Source organism: Microtus pennsylvanicus, chromosome 2 (genome assembly GCF_037038515.1).
Source record: "Microtus pennsylvanicus isolate mMicPen1 chromosome 2, mMicPen1.hap1, whole genome shotgun sequence".
NCBI classification, from domain to species: domain Eukaryota; kingdom Metazoa; phylum Chordata; class Mammalia; order Rodentia; family Cricetidae; genus Microtus; species Microtus pennsylvanicus.
Window position 1 is genome coordinate 95,554,073 of NC_134580.1, and position 21,275 is coordinate 95,575,347.

A 21,275-nucleotide genomic window follows, 5' to 3' on the forward strand; every position below is an offset into this window, starting at 1 on the left:
GGCTCCACGCTCCGCACTCTGTCACGTCTCTCTCAGCCTCCTCTTCTGTCTCCTCTCCCTCTGCTAAGCTCTTAAATGTCAGCTTGTGCCACAGTTTAGTACTCCCACTTCTTTCTGCTAACGTTTTTTAAAACTTCAAAGTTCTTAAATTTTAAATTAAAAAAGCAAACGCATTCCCTAGATGAATCAATCCAGGTTCTGACTAAAACACCATCTCTCTGCTGATATCTGCCAACTTCTATTTCCAGCATTGACCACAAACTTAGTACATCCAGCAGTTTAGCCTCATTAAATCCAAATGAACTCATGCGGACAGAACTCTTGACTTCTCTGGTTCATTTCTCATCCACTCATCCTCATTGCCTGAAATGCACCACCAACCACCCCCTGAATTCCCTCAGCCAAAAACCCAGAACTCACACGCAGCCCTTCACTTTCCCTGCACCTGATCCATCAGTGAGTCTTGGTTATATTTCCAAAATACACCGGTGACCTGCCCACCTCTCTCTAGCTTTGATATCTCTCCAGAGTAACCATCATGATGCAACAAGCCAATGGGCCCGCCTCTTTCCACTTTTATCTACCCACAATCTCTTCTCCACACAGCTCCTGAAGCCTGGAAAACCAGGTCACATTCCTTGCACATTCCAAAGAGTTGCATTGCCTTGATTGTGGCTGGCTGAGCTCCACGGGCCCTGGCTTCTTTGGATATGGCCTTCATTTTGAAATGCTTTTCCCTTCTCTACATCTCTGTTTCTGCTTCACACACTCTGAGGCCGTTGCTAGATCATGGCCTTTGCACTTGCTATGTCCCTCAGTGTTATCTTTCTTCCATCAGATCCTTCATCACATTGGCCTCATCCGTGAGAGGTCTTCCTCTGACTAGCCAATGTAGCCAGTACTCTGCTTGAGTATCTTGGTTGCACAAATGACCTGGTTGTCCCATTGGTCTTTAAAAATGTTTAGGTTCCTAAAGAGTCAACAGAATACAAACTTTCTGGGACCTGAGCCTTGTGCATGTCCCTCCACAGTCTCTTTTTCCGAGTGCAGACCAGTGCTGACATAAGGTGCGTGAACATGGGCTGAATAAAGTTATGAATTGTGTCGGATAGAAATCCCAACTCTCCGTGTGTTTTTTTGCCATAGCCACCTCACTCACTTGCTGTAATACGCACACTTATTTTCTTCTTAGCCAGTCTCTTTCTAACTTTAAAGTTAGGAATTTTTATGAAACATTCATTTATTTTTATGAGACATTTATTTAACTTGATTATGGTTTTGTAATCTTACCCATACATTCTTTTAAACTTATATTCTGATAGATAGAGGTCCTTTCTGTTTGTAGGTTTTACGGCCCACATAAGTTCTGTATAATTGCCCCTTGGCAGAAAAATGCCAGATAACAAATTATCTTAAAAACATTTGCTTTTGTTTGAGTGTTTGTGCTTTGGCTGTGTGCTGCCTGATACAGATACCTTTGCTGGGGGCCCAACTTAACAAGTCTCCCAGCTTCCTTGGACCAGTAAGCCAGTGTGAGTTTATTTTTCTCATGATGCCAGGATATTGAGAGCTACATAGAAATATCCAATAGCCTCTTAAACCTATGCTTGGACGTGACCTGCTGTCTGTCACTGGTGTCTCATTCTGTCAGTTAAAGCAGGTCACGCTTTTGCATCTAAAGTTGAAGGGCAGGAACTTCAAGTTACATGGGAGGCATTAGATATACAGAGAAAAAAAATGAGGGCAACAATGCAACAGAACCCATGAGAGCTACAGGGAGTAACTTTTCAATACAACATTTGACAACATAGTTTTACATCATGCTTTTCTTTGTAGAAGTAGTGGTGTTCCTGTCCAACCCAGTGGTGAAAGGCAAGGGACGCTATGAACCGTGCTTGTGAGATGCACACTCCCATGTTCACACAAATTTATTCAGGATGTACTGCCCCAAGATGCTATCCCTGCATCTCCTCACGGCTGGCAAATGTCTTCCCATGGATGCTCACATGGGAAGGAAGTATCCTCAGTGAGATCAAGCAAGGTCTTTGAAAGAATTTATAGATCTAAAAGGGCTCACCATGGAGAAGACCAGGGAGGCACTGAAACTGTTCAAATATTTTATAATTACTTGTTGGAACAAGTTTAGATTTGCTCTGTGGGATCACAAAAGGCAGTGCCTGAGCTGACGGACAGACATCGCAGGAAACAGAATCTGGTTTAACGTGTGGCAGGAAAGTATAGCTGATTTGCTCGCCCCGTGCTGAAAGCACGCCCATCGCAAAGGACTTAGCGTCTGGCGACCATACCAAATGAGCACTCTGCAAAGTGATCTCCATTTACTGAAGCCCCTGTGGACTGAAATGGTGACGCGATTTCTAATTCTCAGAACAGCCCAGCAAAGTTCGCATAGTTCACAGCTTATGGGAGAATTCAAGGGTAGAAAGGTTGGGTAATACACTGTAGGTCAAAAGAAAATGGGCACAGAGGGAGAGATCTGGTCCAGTCTGCTTGATTCCAGCACCTGTGTGCTTCCCTCCACATCTGGCTGTGTGCTGGGTGGCCATCTGTCAGGCCAAGGGACTCATGTATTAAATGGTAGCTGACTCAAGTGAGCCTTGCGAACTATGTGTCCGGCCCCTCTGGCTCTAGATTCCAGAAATGCTGCTGGAAAAGCCTAGCTGGAGCCAATCTCTATATGGAAGAGATTTTTTTTTTGTAACCTGGTGATTTCTAAAGGTCGCATATGTCATGTTTGCTCCGTCTGAACTTGAGAGTTGTTTTTACGATGCCAAGGAGTCCTGCCTAAGATTCACGAGCATCTTCACACTCCAATCCCCCCCCCCATCTCTTCTTCTACAGTCTCAGTGACACACCCACACGGTGGCTTGTGAATCCCACATGCGTTCTGTGGGGGTGAGTGCTGGCGAATGGTGAGTGCACTGGGGGATGACTCACTCCTGCTCCTCCCCTGGCAGAGACGGAGCCAGCGGGAGGAGCAGAGAGGAGCACTTTTCTCTACACCTAGCCAGAGCTTCTCACTGTCTGCCTTCCTGGCTTTTCTTTTCCAATGGGCTTGGTTTAAGTCTCTCACCCTCCCTACTGCCATCTCTTCCCTGCATGACCTCTGATGACCTCACCGAGGGAGCATTTCTCCATCCCATAGAACAAACGCACTTCTTCAAGATGCTGGCCAAGGGGGATCTAGCTACATTCCGGGGTGCTAGATTTTATTGTGATATAATTGCTGTAAGCTGATTTAAATATTTCAATGAATAATTCTATTTTGTTTTCATCTTTAGGCTTTTAAAAAATGCAGGGTGCCATATGAAAAATTCTAATAAGCAAAATGTGCAATGCATAATAAAAAGTGCATAATTTTTCACTCCCATCTGCTGCTGCTTATTCTTCAAAGGGCTGGAACCTCAGCAGAGTGCGGGATGTCCCTCTCATATTCTCTGCATCTTTGGACTCATAGAGTGATGGGTGTATACGTCCAGGGAAATACACTGATGAAACACATCTAACCCGTGGACCGTTTGATTGACAGAACGAACAGAAAGCCATATGGGTTCTGGACTCCTCTGTCCATGAACTGACAATCACTTCCCATCACTAGTCCCAAAGTATAGCAAAAGCTATACTTTCCAGAATCACAGATTCTTGATTGTCTTCTGTCTCCATTTTCTGTCAAATGCATCTTTTCCTTCTTAAAGCTCTGCAGGTCAGTGGGTGAGCACCTAGCAACCATTTTTACCAATAAAGACACATAGCTCTCCAACTGTTCTATGTATCAACTTTTTACTCTGCTTCAGTTTTAAAGAGTTGACGGGGTGCCTAAAGGTCCCTATTCATGGTAGGGTGCTTGTTTAACATGAACAAGGCCCCAAGTTCAGTACCATGTTTTTACATCATTAACCAATATTGATTATGAAAATGTCCTGAGAGAAGCAATGTCCTAGGTACCAGCAGATGTCTGAAGAACAGAGGTAAGGCTGCCTCTCAAGAGTTCCAAATTTAGCTGAGGAATGAGCCACAGTTGGCAGACCTAATAGTTTTAGGCACCAAATCTTAGGAAGAGAAACCACAGAGACCACATCGAATAGTGGGAGGGCTAGGAGAAAGGGAGAGATGATCTCACATATATGTGGTTCAGAGAGGACCTCATGAGATCTCTGACAAGGTGACCTAGAACGTCAAGGTCCAACTGTGTCTGTCATCTCAAAGACTCTTCTTCCTTTTTAATTTTGGCTTAGATTTAAATAAGCTTCTGGCTTCAGATCACAAACTACTTCCCTGTGGTCCGAATCCCATGAGAAAAGCCAGCAAAGGCTGTGTTCCGTGTTTCCCACCTCCTGGCAAGGGGAAGGGGTGGCTTTCCGGTGAGACTTGTCTGAGGGACAAGATAAAAATGCCACACCGCAAAGCTGACATGAAGCATGAAGACACATGACCCACGCGAGTGAGAAACTAACACGCAGCCTTTTTGTCCCCTCTGCTTTGGTTTCCATGGCAATATCTTGATGTGTGAAAGATTTTGGAGGGTACCAAAGGCAGAATGTCAGAAATTGGTATACTGAGCATGAATAAGCATGGGGGTGGAGGTGGCTTGCATAACAGGAAGTAGCATGTGTGTTCCATCCAGGAATTGGGGGAGCCAGGATCAGAAATCCATGGGCAAGGCTGAACCTGTCAAAGGAAATCAGCATCCCAGAAATGAAGGCAGACTGGATATAGGCGGAACCCAACAGGCACACTCAGAACTCTGAGCACTTCAGAGAAGTAAAACCCACTTGACAGAGAGACAATGACATTCTCAAAACTCTGGAAAGGACACCCAAAACGCACTGGGTTTCGTGTGTTGGGTTCAGGGATTTCTCAGGCCGACAGTGGCAACGGAGACAGCAAGCATATATGACGAAGGAATTTAGTTACACAGGCCTTCAACTTCACAGTCTTGGCAGCATAAAATATGTAATTCATCTCACCTTATTTTTTTTTTTAATTCTCAACCCTTTGGGACTTGAGAGGAAGAGAAGGGTGTATAGAAACCAAATGTTGGTGACTGGGACCAGGACAAGCTTGCCAATCAGAATGAGTGCTCAACTGCTCTTCCGGAGAAGACAGGTTCCTGGTGTGTGGTGTTTCTGTATTTCTGGGATGTAACTATTCTCAGTATGGTCTGTCTCAAGGAAACAACAGAAAGCCACAGCTGGGAATTGGAGCTTGGAAGAGGCGCTGACAGTCAGCCCCAAGGATGGGCAATCCATGCAGCCTCAGCAGACCTGTGAGGTTCAAGGTCTGATGCTCACAAGGGTCCTCTTCTAGCCTTTCTATCTTGATTGACTCCTTTTCTCTGGGATGACCATGGGCTTGATATTAAGGCTAAGAAATGGAGGCAACATACTGTAGTCATGGCGATAGGGGTGGTGAATCGAATACCTGGCAGGAAGGGCCTTTCGTCCCAAGCACTGGTCTCTTTCCTTCGCACCTGTTTTCTTCTTGGTATAGTAAAGTCTTAGAAAAAGCCACCTATGCTACAAGGATATTTACACTGGTGCCTCCCTCCTGTCCCATGAAGAACTGCTACACACACAGCCTCACTGGTCTTTGTAGAAGCACAGAACATGCTCTAAAGTTTCCCCCAGCAATCCTAACCCTTAGACCTACCCACCATTGTTTATGAGCACATGAGACAGTTACTACGAGTACCTTTGCCTGGGTCTAGAACACACACAGCCTATGAGCCAATTGCCACTGACTAAAAATGGTGACTGTCCTAAGTTGTCAGTACCCTGCTTGGCCAGGAGAAGTGTCCTCTATTTCTATAGCAAACCAACAGATTTCCCCCTCCCCCTTTCTCTACCTAGATTTTTTTTAGATGAGTGATCGCAGTCTATAAATGTCTACCCAAGTGGATTGCCTAAAGTGAGAAAGGATGTTTTAGCTACGTTGTCTCTGCTGCACAAAACAGCTGGCTGTCCTGGGGGCTGCTTGCCTGAATCTAGACCTGCCACATCTGTGGAACCAGGGACCTGAGAACTCATGAAGGAAGTTGTCCTTAGCAATTCTGCAAACCGGTAATAGTTCTGAGAGTAAGTAGGCAAAGTGCAAGGGACTAAAGACAGGGCCAGGGTGGAAGTGGGACAGGAGGGAAGACCCAGTGAGCCGACTCAGGTGCAATGCAATGGCTTCAGACTCTAAAAGCCACTGTTAGAAGACTGTGCCAGCTTCTGCTCCCAGAACCCTTTGAACAGTAGAATTACCTGGCCCGTTAGCATAGTGCAGTTTGATTTGATCTGAAGGAATCTGCTTTGGACACAGCCTCATTGGCACACAGGCCATGACCTACCCCCATGGTAGTCCCATAGGAATGCATCTAGGCAGGGGAAATGGAGCATTAGGCTAGGTCCTAGCTTCTCAGAGGGATCCGGAGAACTGCTAGGAAGTGGTTGGTGGGAGGCTGGGCACAAGCCAAAGACTTGAAGAAGACAGAACCACAAACAAGCTGGGCAGGAAATGTGGGGCAGTACTCTTACCTTGCTCATTGTAACTTACTCCTCTCACCTCTTTCTTGTCTATTAAATTCTAAGAATTTTCAACACAAAACAGATTCCATATTTTTGTGTGTGTGTATGTTTTATTTTGATATTCCTTATCTTATTAGGTTTTTTTTTTGCTTGCTTGGCTTTTTCTTTTGATAGAGAATATAAAGTCTGGGGCTGGGTAGGGAGGTGGGGGAAGATCCACAAGGAGTTGGGGGGAAGGGAAATATGGTCAAAATACATTGTATGAAAGGAAAACATTTAAACTGTAAGAAATCACGTATTTTTTGCTTTTCCCAAATGAACTAAAACTCTGGGCTTGGGGAGGAGGGCAGCAGGCCAAGCAGGTGCTAAAAAGGGGGACTTTGTACATACCCACACGGTGAAATAATGCAAAGCCCATCTATGAATTACTGGCTTTCCAGGACCTCAACCTTCTTCAGAAATGTTTTCTGTGTGCAACTTAACTTTATCAGATCGACAAGCCAAGATAATAGATAAACTCAGTCTAGCGCAGGACAACCTTACAGCAATCAGGCAGGCGATTTTAACCAGCGAGGTACCAAATACCATCTTACCACCCCAAATAGTTCTAGAGAAAAGAACTATTTGCCTTACAACACCATGTAAGGCAAAACTCACTGAGCACAGTCTGCCATCGTCAGAAACTCTTCTGTAGGTCCCTCTTCCTCGGTAAACCATCAGTGATAGATTACACTTCATTGAGTACTCACAGAGGCTTCTACTGCTCCTCAACTATTCTGCATCAGGGCTGTGATCTTCAGAGAACACTGAACAGAAGCTGCAGTCCCAAGAGTGACTGTCCACTGCGGTCTGTCATACAATGTGGGCCTTGAGATCATACTTAGCATGCCCTCAAGCATGAACACCATAGCAGTTAGTTCCTTGTTTCCCACGAGTCTTCCTAGAGCTAGGTTTTACCTGCACCTCCCCCTCTGCCCCTTAGAACTTTAGAGGTGCTAGGAAGAAGGCTTCTTGAAGATGTGGGCAGCAGCTCTGAATGGGGGAACTGCATGGGTGGGTGGGAAAATCTCTTCCATAGGAAGGAAAACATTGGCCACTATTCAGTTAACCAAGAACCCAGTGAGAACATGGTTCACACATTCCGAGTAATGAACCAATGTCATGTGACTGCATTATGGAAACTGCAGAAATACAAAACTGAACATTACAAAGTTTTTCCCACCCATGCAAGTAGGGACTACGAGAAACACTGGGCATTGTTGGAAGAAATTCAGCTCTAGCCTTTCTTTCTTTCTTTCTTTCTTTCTTTCTTTCTTTCTTTCTTTCTTTCTTGCTTTCTTGCTTTCTTGCTTTCCTGTTTTCCTGCTTTCTAGCTTTCTAGCTTTCTGGTTGTTGTTAATTTTGTCCTCATACCTGAACTCCTTCCTGTGTTCCCAGGGTCATGCCAGCACAGCCTTTCCATATTATCCCTCTGAAGTCTTAATAAATGGTGTTGATGCCATCTGGCAAAGGGACTAAAATTAGGGGACCATGTCACTTGCTCAAGTTTATACAGTTTGTAAGCAGTAGACATAGGATTCTGTCCCAGACTGCCTAAACCTGAGAGGGTGCTGACCATTTCTGAGCCCCAGTTTGCTTGTTCTTAGAGTTCGGCAGTGTCTCATTCTCACCCCGTCAGCAGAGACACAACCAAAAGAGAAAAGAAGGCAGACATCTTGGGGGTACTCAAGGTCCTGGACTGAGTCCAAACTGACATCTTTTTGGTCTGTGGGGCTCAAGCATAGAAGAGGCCTGACAGTTTCCACATAATGATGTGGGATTCCCCTCTGCAAGCTGTGAATATGTTTCATTGCCATTGGTTAATAAAGAAGCTGCTTTCAGCCAATGACTTAACAGAATATATCCAGGCTGGAAAAGACATATAGAGAGAATAGGTGGAATTAGAGAGATGCCATGTAGCTGCCGCAGGAGACAGATGCCAGATGGAACCTTACCAGTAGGCCACAACCATGTGGAGATACACATATTAATAGAAATAGGTTAATTTAAAATATAAGAGTTATCCAATAAGAAGTATGAGCTAATAGGCCAAGCAGTGTTGTAATAATATAGTTTCTGTGTGATTATTTCAGGTCTGGATGGCCAGGAATGAACAAGCAGTCTCTGTCAACAGAATTGGCATGCCAATGTGGGGCTGACTATATCCATGTAAAACCTGAGGATGCTTGGAAAGGAGTTCTAGACACAAAAGAACACAGTTAAACATGGCTTTTTGGTAGCTGGCATTTTTGGGGGGGATAGGCTCTGTTTGCTAGCAGCAAGCTGGGGTGCAGTGGCTCCTTTAAGAAAAGGCTTACTGACTCAGCATAAGAAATGGCAGCTTCCTGGCTTGGACAGCACGAACTCTGGCTCTTTCAGGAGACTGAGCACTTAAATGGGGTTTGTGGGCAGCATGCTGCAAGTTACTTGGTGGCAGCAAGGGCCAACTGGTTACCAGAGTTGAGGTGGTGAGGATGGCTCCTACCCAACAGTCTCACAGGCAGTGAATGTACCTCCACCATGTTGGACTGGGTGGAGTCAAAAGGCAAATCAGCTTAATCCTTGCCATGCCACTTATCATTTTAAGAAGTGGTCCTGGTCAGAATAGGATTACAGATATGCAATAAAGACAGATTTAAATGGAAAGACCTCTAAATAGGTCACAGTGTTGGATAAATGTGCATAGGCTTGGGAGAAAGAAGAAATAGTTATAAAAAGAAGTAAATGGTTTTTTAAAAATAAAACAATGTTTTTAAAAATACAGAGTACAAACAGTCATAGATTAAAGGAGAAAAGAAAAATAAGCCATGTAAAAGTAGAATATAGACAGAGAGTTTGGAGTATGTATATTAATGTGTTTTCTTTAAATCTTTTGACTGTAAATGAGCTAAGTACAGAGAGACATTTCATTGTATAGGCTGCTAAGCTAAACCAATATATATATACATTAAAGATATCTTGACTTCAAAATTTGGGTCTAAGTATATGTTGCTTTGGAAAAGAGATTCTGCTTTTGTTTCCACAGAAGATGGGAACCTGTGTATCCCTTCCAGACTAATGTGGTTTGATGGACCAATGCCCCCTTAAATTACTTCAAACCCCAAAATTACTTCACCCAACAAAAAACAGGATGCATCTTGGAGAGAACTATGCCTAAAGTTTCAAATATTGTTTATAAATGTTTGTTTACATTTAAAGGGGGATATGCTATAGAGATGAATACTTTGCATTGGTATGGATCTTGGTTTATTGATATAAGTTTAAGATCAGTTTTGTTATATATATATATATTTTTGCTCTTGATTAAGGTATTGTGTTTGTGCAGCTCATTTAAAAATGTAATGTATAATTAAGAAATATAGGTTAATAGATAGTCATCTATAATAATCATTTGTAGTCATGTTTATTAGGAATATATATATATATATATTTCAGATGAATAGATATTTTTCAAACCTTTCAAAGACTAACAGAATAAGGCATTTAAGATGCTTTAAGAATTTAGGACGTTTCATGACAATGAGACTCATCTGCTCCTGGCAGCACCAATCTACTTTAGGAGGATGATGGACATTGAAGATGCTCCTTGTGGAGTTTGTTAGCCATTTGGAAATGTTCTTGCCTGGACTGTTTGATGTTATGCTATATGAACTGGACATGCAGGATGCACAGAAAAATGACTGCTGAAGTTGTCTAAAGAAGGTGAGATTCCTGCTTCATGAAAGAGTATGCCAGACATTCTGCAGAAGAAAGTGACTAACAAACTGCCAATTTAGGTGGAACTATCTTTAAAAATTCCTGTTCATGGAAAAGTCTGTCAGATACTATGGACCTATAGGCTGAAGATTGGTGTCCCAATGTTACAGAAGAATTTTGGGTGACTGTTCAGGCAACAAGATGTCTCTATCAATTCTAGACTTTTGAAATTGCTTACAATGCACTTTCTGTTAACTTAGGTAATATTATATTCTTCCAGGGTCTTTGATGGAGTTGAAGAATAGACAGTTACAATTGTAGTTTTTCTTAGTTTTGATAAAAGATAAAGTAGATATAAATATTTTAACTATAATTCTTGCTTGATAACTATTTTGTTGTATGTAATTTTAGTATGTTAAAGTTAAAACCTTCCTTTTTATTTAGACAGAAAAGGGGAGGTGATGTGGAATGTCCCTCTGTATGCTGTGAATATGTTTTATTGTCACTGGCTAATAAAGAAGCTGCTTTCAGCCAATAGCTTAACAGAATATAGACAGGCTGGAATATATATATATATATATATTGGGAGAGAGAGAGTAGGTGGAGTCAGAGAGACACCATGTAACCGCCACAGGAGATAGATGCTGGACACCTTACCTGTAGGCCACAACCATGCAGGGATACACAGATTAATAGAAATGGATTAATTTAAGATATAAGAGCTAGCCAATAAGAAGTATGAGCTAATAGGCCAAGCAGTGTTGTAATTTCTGTGTGATTATTTTGGGTCTGGATGGCCGGGAACAAATAAGCAGTCTCTGTCAACAACATAAACACATGAAACCCTCACTGAGCTGTGAAGCATCACAGCCTGCCCTGACTGTGGCCGCTAGCGACCTTCTCCTTTGGTGCTGTCTCCTCCGCTTTCACAAAGCCCCTGAGTGGCTGGTATTACTTTCACTATGTGTAGGTGAAGAATGGCCGTGATAAGATGTGACCTGCCTGAAAGGAGGTGACTAGTGAGTGACAGCATGGGGATTTGAATTCATGGTCCATTGTGAGACAGAAGAACATCCTTTGGCCCAACATTTGTGGGTTTCTAAAGCTGGCCCATAAAGGAGCATATCAACATGATGGATGACGGCCAGATGTGGTCTGTGCACATCCCAGAGATTCTCAACTCCTGCACATACAGAGCATGTTTTCATGAAGGAGCACACTCAAGAGTGCCACCAATAACTTGCCGATGGCCCCGCTTCTACAAAGTGGCTGCACAATACTGTCCTAAATAGTAATTCTTGTTCTAATTCTAGGATTTTAACTTGTTCATATTTATTTTAATTCTGTGTTGCCTTTCAGATGGGACTTCCTCAAGTCTTGTCTACTGTACTGTCAATTCCCAAGGATCTCTAGTTTCCTGCTGTTTACACAACACTGAGACCATTTCTTTCACTGAAATCCAAAGGCACAAGAACAAACATTGGCTGCAAATGACTAATAAACACAAAAACGCAACCAGTGCTTAATGGAAAGAATTAATGCCTTTAGGAGAAGGAAGTAGCTAACGGATTGTATTCCTACAGTTTAGAAATGGGAGGGACATGGAGGGAAATAAAATGGTAAGGCTCAAAAACAACTCATTTTTTGTTGTTATTTTGTTTTATCAAGACAGGGTTTCTCTGTAGCTTGAGAGCCTGTCCTGGAACTTGCTCTGTAGAATAGGCTGGCCTAGAACTCACAGAGATCTGCCTGCCTCTGCCTCCCGAAGACTGGAATTAAAGGTGTGCACAACCACCACCTGGCTTCAAACACAATTCTTCAGGAAGAACACATTGGAAAAGGAGACAGAAAACTGTAGAGACAAAGGAGCTATGATGAAACCTTAGTTTCTTTGAACGGGGGTCAATCCACTCGCAGGTCTAGGCAGAACAGCCCAATGTCACATAGAGAGAACACCTGATATGTCCAGAAATCATTAAAGAGTCTCGGTTTTAAGATCAAAATGCAATAGCAAACGGCATCCTTAAATGAATTAATTTACAGTAATGTTCAAAAAGTCTTCCTAGGCTTAAATTTTTTGATGAGATTTCTCAAAACTCATCTACTGAAAATATTTAGCCTTTAGCCTAAAAGGGTAAGAGGCCCAGCTTGAAGAAGGTAACATTAAGAGAGAGGGAGATCTGGGGGTTGATTCCAAGCTCTCGCAAGCTTGTGCTGTCCTGATGAGATGCTCAACAGCTCCTTCGTTTGCTCTCAGGAGGTGACTTGGAATGAAGTGGACCATGACGCCAACCCCACTCTGGGTACCAGAGGACTGCCTGCAGCACCCCCCCATCTACAAGTCACTTTCTGCTCCCCAAAAACCTCCACATGTGTTACCTCATTTGCCCAGGGCAGTCTTGTGAGAGGGGGTAAGGACCATATTCATCTAGGAAAAGCCACAGCAGCAGGGCTGATATTCAGGCTGTCCCAAAAGCATTTGGTCAGGCTGATAGGAACCTGGGCTGTCCCAGTTACTACATGATTTGAATATCACCTCTGGTTAAATAACCACCTACAAATAGTAATAGCCCAGCACCAAGTAACAGAGATGGAGTTCCGTGCTTGAACTCATCAAAAGTTCTTTGTTCAAAAAGGCTGTGATAGGTGCTGTGGGCTCCGAGTATAATGAAGATCCTGCTGTCCCCGAAAGCTGAGCACCAGGAGCTACCAGCAGTACGACAGTGCAGGAGACATTGAGGACCTTCAAGGAACTACAAACAAAACACGAAGGCGGTTCAGAGGAAGGGAAAGCCAGCCATCCAGGAAACAATGGCTAGACCTTCAGAAGGGTGACATTGGAGACTGGCCTTGAAGGAGGGGGGTCACATTTTGACAGAGGTGTGTGGAGGTAAGTGTGTTGGGAAATAAATGATCTCTGTATCTGGAGACAATGGAGATAAAGTTATGCTTGGGGAGGGATACCCAAGCTGGGTGGATTATGATATAGACGGAGTGATGGATGGGTAGGGAGGAAGATCAGGGTCGTAGTGTTGGGGACCTCACATACTAGTCTTAGAAGAAGCCTTTGCTTTGATCTCTGCCTTGAAGGTCGAAAGATCAGATGGTTCTCCAAGCGAAGCAAGCAGCAACTTCTGACCTACTGTCCTGTTAACATTGATAGTTTGAGGCTGTGGCTTAATGGGAAAGTATTTGTCTAGCATGTGCCAGGCCTTGGGTTGGTTCCTCAGTACTGTAAAACAAAATAAAACAAAACAAACGAAAAACCCCCAAAAGGTTGTGTACTTTACAATCCGAGTCCTAAGGTTCTTAGCAAGGTTTCATTCATCCATTCATTCACTTGCTGTTTGTTTATTGTCGTAAGGGTGTCGTATGCTTATGCTGATATGGCTACATGAGCATGTGCAGGCAGAGGCCAGAGACTGATGACATCAGGGGTCTTCAACCACTCACTTTGTTTTGCTCAGACAAGGTCTCTCACAGAACCTGGAGCTCAGTAATTCCACTAGGCCCGCTGACCCACGAGCCTGGGGATCCTCCTATTCCCACCTCCCAACTGTTGAGATGACAGGCTTCCACAGCCACATTGGGCTTCTTAAACTCGCGTCCTCGAGCTTGCGTTGCTAGCACTTCACCAACGGAAACATCCCTCATGCCTAACATGATTTTGTTGGTTAGAAGCTCAGTCACTTGAAGTTGGGACTCCAACTTGGTCCCTTGGTGCTCATACCTTTCTCTGCCTTGAAGCTTGGCCTTTGTAAGATGAACAAGCATAATACTGAAGGCTACAGAAAAGTAAAAGATCCAGAGCTCCCCACACCCTTTAACAGGAGCTGGGTCATTTCTTTGCTAGTGGAAGAAATTCACACCCCCAAAGATGTACAAAGGCAACAAAGGGTGGAGCTTAAAGTTGGCAAGGCTTTGGCTTCGCCTGCCTGGCAAAGTGGAGTAAATGTGGTTATTTTATTTTCAGTTGCTCCGTAAGCATCCCTGGCACCTCTACACCCAGGACAGGCAAAATGACCACGTCCTAATATATGGCTCTACATGGTATCCTCACTCGATACACTTTTTTCCCTTCCTCTTCCACCTTCCAGCACTAAAGCACCTGCTCACCATAAAAATGGAAGGAAAGGCATGTCTGTGACTAAAGTATTAGAGACTCAATGCTCCAGAAAAACACACATAGTATCCACAGTGAAACTGGAGTAAAACAATAAAGAAAACATTCATAATCGGTATCAATTGGGAATTTAGTGGGTGAAATTTACCCTCTAAGTGCTAAAGATAAGTGGTTACCACTCAATCACCATGCCAAGACACCCAAGTGTGCTGGCTGATTTTATGTCAACTTGACACAAGACTAGAGTCACCAGAGAGGTAGGAGCCTCAGTTGAGAAGTTGCCCCTATAAGACCAGGCTGTAAGCAAGCCTGTAGGGCATTTTATTAATTGATGGGGTAGGTACGGCCCATTGTGGGTGGGGCTACCCCTGGACTGGTAGTCTTGGATTCTATAAGAAAGCAGGCTGAGCTAGCCATGACTAGCAAGTCAGTAACTAGCACTCTTCCCTGGCCTCCATATCAGCTCCTGCCTCCACGTTCCTGCCCTTGTTGGTCCTGATGATAAAACTATTATATGGAACTGTGAGTGAAATGAGCCCTTTCCTCCCCAAGTTACTTTTGGACAGCAACAGTGACCCTCACAAAGACACCCAGGGACAAAGCAGAGATTTTGCAATTTTGAAAGTCCTGCAGGGGGGATGTGAAGATCAGTCAAGTTTGGTTGGGCCTATCTGAACCATTTAGTTCATGCCTTAACCCTTGGGTGGTGGGCTTACATACTACATACTACATTGTGTCAAGTTGACATAAAACCAGCCAGCACACTTGGGTATCTTGGCATAACCCCATGAAGGTTTCGCAGCTTCAGAAATCAGTGGAATAAATTGATAAGTGCTTAAGTGGGTGATTTTTTTTTTTCTACAGACACTGTGGTGGGGCCTGGCCAGTTCTAATCGGAAATACCCAATAGGAAACATCAGAAATCAATTTGGTGTGAGTCAGAGAGCTGTGGTAGGAAGTAACTCAACTGCCTGGGTCAGGGGCGGGGTGAGTGAAGTGTATCTCAGTGGTAGAGAGACACTTGCCTAGCATGTATGTACAAGGTCCTGGGTTCAATCCCCAAAACCGGCCAACCAAAACCCACAAAGTAATTAATCTGGGCTGCAGGGAGATTTCTATTGTGTGCTAACACGATCCAGTGTTCCTATCAGAGGTATATGTGGCTAAGAACGTTTACCCACTGTGTAGCTTGTATATCCATTTTTTTCAACAATACCTGCTGAGTAGAACTTTTTGATTTCTATGAAGTCCAATTTGTCAAATATATTAATTATGGTTACTTCATATCATCTTTAGAAATACCTCCTCAAATCTTGCATGAATGCTCACCTCTATTTCCTCCTAGGTGTCTTACTGTAATCAAATATGTTGGATCATCTCAAGTTATTTTTCAGAACTTGTGGCCTAATTTATGTACATAAGTCTGTATGTGCATGTGTGTGTGTGTTTGTGTGTGTGTGTGGGCATGCGTACACGTGTGTGATTGTGTGAGCATGCACACACGTGTGTGTGTGTTTGTGCGAGTGTGTGTGTGTGATTTGTTCATCAGTGTTTGTGGAAAGGACACCCATTCTTATAGACTTGCTTTGGTGACTTTGTGGAAGAGCAATTGACCATGTATGCATTTGTCCCTGAAGATGCTTTTCTGTCTCTCAGGTCTATTGTGTGTGTGTGTTTTTCTTGTGTCTCTTCATCTTAATTAAACTGTAGCTTTATAGTAAGCCATGAGAACAGGTAGTATAATGTTTCTCAACTTTATCCCCTGCTATCCTACATCCTTTCATGTCCCTGTGAGGCCTGGTTCCCTGAAATCTGAGTTGATTTCGCCCAGCCTTTTTCCCCTTTTGAAATCAGGCCCTGCCTCTCTCTTACCTGATCTCTCCTTTCTCAGCATTCAGTGTGCAGTTCAACCCATCTAGTGAATTTTTCCTTTTGATACTTTTTATCTTTGGGTTCTAGAATTTTCATTTGGCTCCTTTGTTTCTCTCTGTTGAAGTTTTCCCAACTGGGGAGTTTTCTACTGATGAATCTTTTAACTTTCTGAGAAGCTTAATGACCCGCAATGCAACTCACATGTGTGAAGGTCTGACGGGCGCATCCAGAGCTACGGCTGTCCGCAGGCGCAGCTATCTTATCTGCGGTCAGCACAACTATTCACCAGCTCCGAGCCATCTGGGTTTGTATACAGCCTGTGCCTGCCCGCTAATGTGTACTGGGCATTGACGCTTTGACTCTGTAACAGAGTCCGCAGCTGTGTACCCACCAACCTCAGGCTGTGCCACTGTGTGCACTTACTAAAGTTGGCTTCCACCTGACAGTTTTCTCTGGCTCCCCCTGACCCCTGCCCCTCACCTGTGCGCAAGATTGGACAGATACGCTGGAAACAGAACATCCCCTGGAGGCAGCCCATAAAGCACTGACTGGGGGACGTGGCGCCTAATGCATTTCTCTTGGATGTGGAATGGGTCTGCATCTGCTATCTTGGCTTCCGGAGTTGGCGCTCACGTGATGATGCCGGGTACTGAGCAGCCCTCTCTGCCGGCACCAGCTCTTCCCAAGCCCACCACCCCACCCCACCCCTTCCCAAGCACACTGCCTGAGCTCAATTTCTCCTCTCAGGATCTGCTTCTGGGACAGCTCACACCACGGCACGCTGATTCTTGCCTAACCTAAAACAACCTTTCAAACTTTTTGGTGCTCTTAGCCATCTTGCCGACGAGAACAAGCACAGTGAGGCAGTTGGTCGAGGGCAATGCCTGGTAAATAACAGAGGCAGGATTAGCGTCCCAAACCCACAGAACCGAGTGGCCTCCCATGGCCTTCTGCTGCGATCTGTTCTCACCGCCTTGCTGGGAGCATTCTGTGCCAAGGCCAGGGCATTTCCATCACCCAGACTGTGTGTGGGGGGAGGGAAGTTCTGTATTTTCTCACTTAAGAAAAAAAAAAAACAATGACATAAAATCAAGCCGCAAATGGGAAAACTAAATATTAAAGTTTCTGGTTTCTTTTCTTTTTGAATACTCAAGTATTCATCATCTGTGCATGGGCAGGAAAACGGGCTGATTGGACACGACATAGGATGCCTAGTACAGACTTAAATAAATTATTTTCATGGTATGCGACCAAAGCCAGTCTTTCCTCTCCCTTCTTTGTGCTAAAAGTATTAATATCCACTAATTGTACAATATAGTAGGTTTCCTTTTGAAATTTCCATGCCATAATGTATACAACATGTATAGAACACACCATGGTCATCCTTACATGCCGTAATGTATGCAACACATGGTCATTTTCATCCTTACATGCCACAATGTATACAACACATATAGAACACACTATGGTCATGTTCATCCTTACATGTCACAATGTATACAACACATATAGAACACACTATGGTCATGGTCATACTTACATGCCATAATGTATACAACATGTATAGAACACACTATGGTCATGTTAATCCTTACATGCCACAATGTATACAACATGTATAGAACACACTATCGTCATGTTCATCCTTACATGCCACAATGTATACAACACATATAGAACACACTATCGTCATGTTCATCCTTACATGCCACAATGTATACAACACGTATAGAACGTACTATGGTCATGTTCATCCTTACAGATCCTTTTCTAGTTGCCATCCTTCCTCCCATCTTTCCTCTTTCCAAATAGTGCCCCTTTCCTTCCTTCCTTCCTTCTTTTCGACAGGGCCTCACTCTGGAGCCCTGCCTGGACTCATTGTGTAGATCAGGCTGGCCTGGGCTCACTGTGTAGATCAGGCTGGCCTGCACTCAGAGACATCTCCCTGTCTCTGCTTCCCAGGTGCTGAGACTAAAGGTGAGCACCACTACACACTCCTCCCCTCTTTCTTTCCTTGCCGAATGCAGATGAATGATAAATAGAGGTTGTAAGGGTGCGTATGGAGGTGAATAAAGGGAGGATGGGTTTGATCAGTGTATGGTGTAAATATGTATGGCTGGAAATACGCTAACCTCATTATTATATAACAACTGTTAGTAAAAGTTAAAAATAAAAGATTACACAAACAAATCAATAGTGATTCTTTAATATCAAACTTAAGTATCCAAATTTCAATATATATATATATATATATATATATAATTATACAAATATATCTAATTATATGATGTGAGCCTATCTTCATACATGCACAGGCATACATCAGAGTGGTCTCTTTTAATCTGGAGTCTCTTCCTCCACGTTTTCCCTGTGACACTACGAAGTAGTGTAAGTAGTAAGTAGGTAGCTGAGTCTATGTCTATGCTTTGATGACAAGGTGATGGGTACAGAGACAGCGGGGAGCCTACAGGAAGAATAAGCGAGGGGGATACATTTGTAGAGCAAAGCCAAGTTACCACAGAGGCAGAGCCCTCATCCTTAGCAGGAACTGAAGACAGCTGAGGAGCCAGCAGTGTGGTTCCTGTGGGTGACCTCTGCAAGCCATTGTATTAGAGGCGGAATGCTTTATTGTGTAGCCTGGGTTACCCAGGGCTGGAGATGAGCGGCGAACGGTGAGGCAGGTTTGGATGAAGTATGGTTGGAATCCAAGGTGAGAAACAAGGGGAGGATGTATGGAGAAATCCCCAAGCTCACGCATGAAGTGAGGAAATGCAGAATGAGCCCACTGCTCAGTGGATTCGAGGGTGCTCTGTAGGGTGTGACTTCATGCTGACAAGTCACACTCACACACAATAACCAGAGGGACATCACTTCCTGGGTGCTTCAGTTCCTCTTTAAAATGGGACTGTTCAACATTTTATACAAACAGTCATATTGTGGCTAAACAAATCACTGAGAGGAGATGAAATAAGTCTCTGCTCTTCCACTTGGGAATTCTCACTCTCTGCCCTTAAGGCTATCCCATGTCCAGATCTTCACCGGACTTCATCCTCAGCAGCCCCACTACACCCATGATTCCCTTCTTTCCTTCAGTATAAAACTGGCAGTCTCTGCTGCCCCTTCCTCCTCTAGTCCCTGTGTTCTTTTGTCCGTTTCAATCCATCAGTGGTGTGCCCCCAGTTCAGGCTCCATCCTGACAGCCATTTCTGCCAAAACAGTAAAGTCCTCTAGCAAGATCCTTGGTGATCTTCCCAGGGACCTTGATCTGTTCTGGAATAAAACCAAAGTAAACGGCACAGCCTTTGCCCTGCTGCCCCACGCCTGGTCCTCAGTGCAGAAGATGGACTGAGCCGACTGTGGCCTCTTCTAGGCGCTGCCATAAGTCCCACCAGTGGCTCCTCAAGACTCCTTAAGGAAGTGATAAAGATGGCAAGAGATTTTATTTCTCGTTTCTGACATCAAACCTTTACCTCACTTTCACCGCACATAACAGAAAAGACAGCTCACATCCCCCATGTTCAGTTAGTAGAAGTAATTTCCCCCTTTACTTATTCTATCTGTAGCCAGTCCCATTATAATTAGCATTGGAAAACTAAGTACTCTTCTCTTCTGGAAATGCCTTCAGTTCTTCATCAGCATCATTTTAGTTGCCAGGCAACCTCAACTTTATTTCCCATATTTGATGGAATTATGCCAGATTTTTTTTGTATCAATTTTAGGAAAGAATAGCAACCTTGTATGCTAGTGTGCCTCTTAGTAAATACTAATGTTGATCATAGGATCATAATTGGTTAAGATGTGAATTTGGAACACACAGAGGTGTGGACAGTCTATCATTAAATGTGTAATAGGTTCACAGTATCTGCGAATGTCCACAGGAGTCAATTTAGAGGGCAAAGACACACCTGAGCATGCTCATAGGTGGGGTGGGCTACGTGGCTGTAATTTTCTCCTTTTGTTATTCTATATTTCTAAAGTTTTCCAGAGTGAAGCAAAAGGTTTTTTAAAGTTATTAAGGAAATTTAAAAATACAAGTTCTGAGTTTTAATTAAATCTTTGTAGTTACAAGAACATAGGAATGTGAATTAAATAAATATATGAGATATCAACATTGTTCTGTCCATAATAATTCCTCAAAAGCCAGTTACTAGTGAAATAATACTTTGGATATTTAAAAAGACTAAGTAAGTGTGCATTAATATTTTGTATATCTCATCACAAAAAAAGCCCATTTAAGAACAACATAATCTCAGTCTGTATTAACAATTTAGAAAAAATGGAATTTAAATGTGGTTGAGTCTTTGAGTCTTCTAAGGTCATTGGTTCTGTAAACAGTTAAAGGAACTTTATATATAAAAGTACTTCATGCTTCAATTCTGAATGGCCTCCTTCAAGTTCACATTCAATATCACATTTGGGATCGCATCTTTCTTCCTCCGGGCATTGTTTGGTTCCAGGGCTGATCTTAATGTTCTTTGACAGTATCAGGGAAACCAGGGCACTGAGCGACAGCATGACCTGTACGCAGTGGTTTGGTTTGCAGCCCGAACCAGACCGGCTTTAAGTCAGAAACAGAGTCAAAGGCTTTCCCTCCTCCATCAGTAACTTGTAAGCTTTACTGATCATTCTTAAGAGTATTTGATACATGTTATCTGCAGAATGGATTAACACGATTCTGATTTTGATTAAAATGACAAGAAGATATTCCCTAAGTGTTTGGGATATAGATTTTAAGTTTAGAATTAGTAAAGGAATCTCAGAAAAAAGGCATAAAAACACACAATTTCTGCATAATGGAGGGACAGGAAGGAAGGAAAGGCCATCAGCAAATGGTATCCGAGGAGTCAACAGGCTCAAGCCTCTAGCAACAGAAAGCATTCAACAGGCAAGGGACGAGAAGGTACCCTTCTTGATCAGATACACTACATAAAACTCATGAAAAACAAACCAACAAACTGCTCAGCCGAAGCTTGTGCGTACACAGGGGTGTCATCGTCAGCATCCAGTGGGAACAAAGG

General features: G+C 43.4%; 1 protein-coding gene across 1 annotated transcript in view; it reads right to left on the reverse strand.

Moving 5' to 3' along the window:
• Rasgrp1 (RAS guanyl releasing protein 1) overlaps window positions 1-21,275 on the reverse strand; it is a 65,034-nt gene that overhangs the window by 31,724 nt on the left and 12,035 nt on the right. The window lies entirely within an intron of this gene.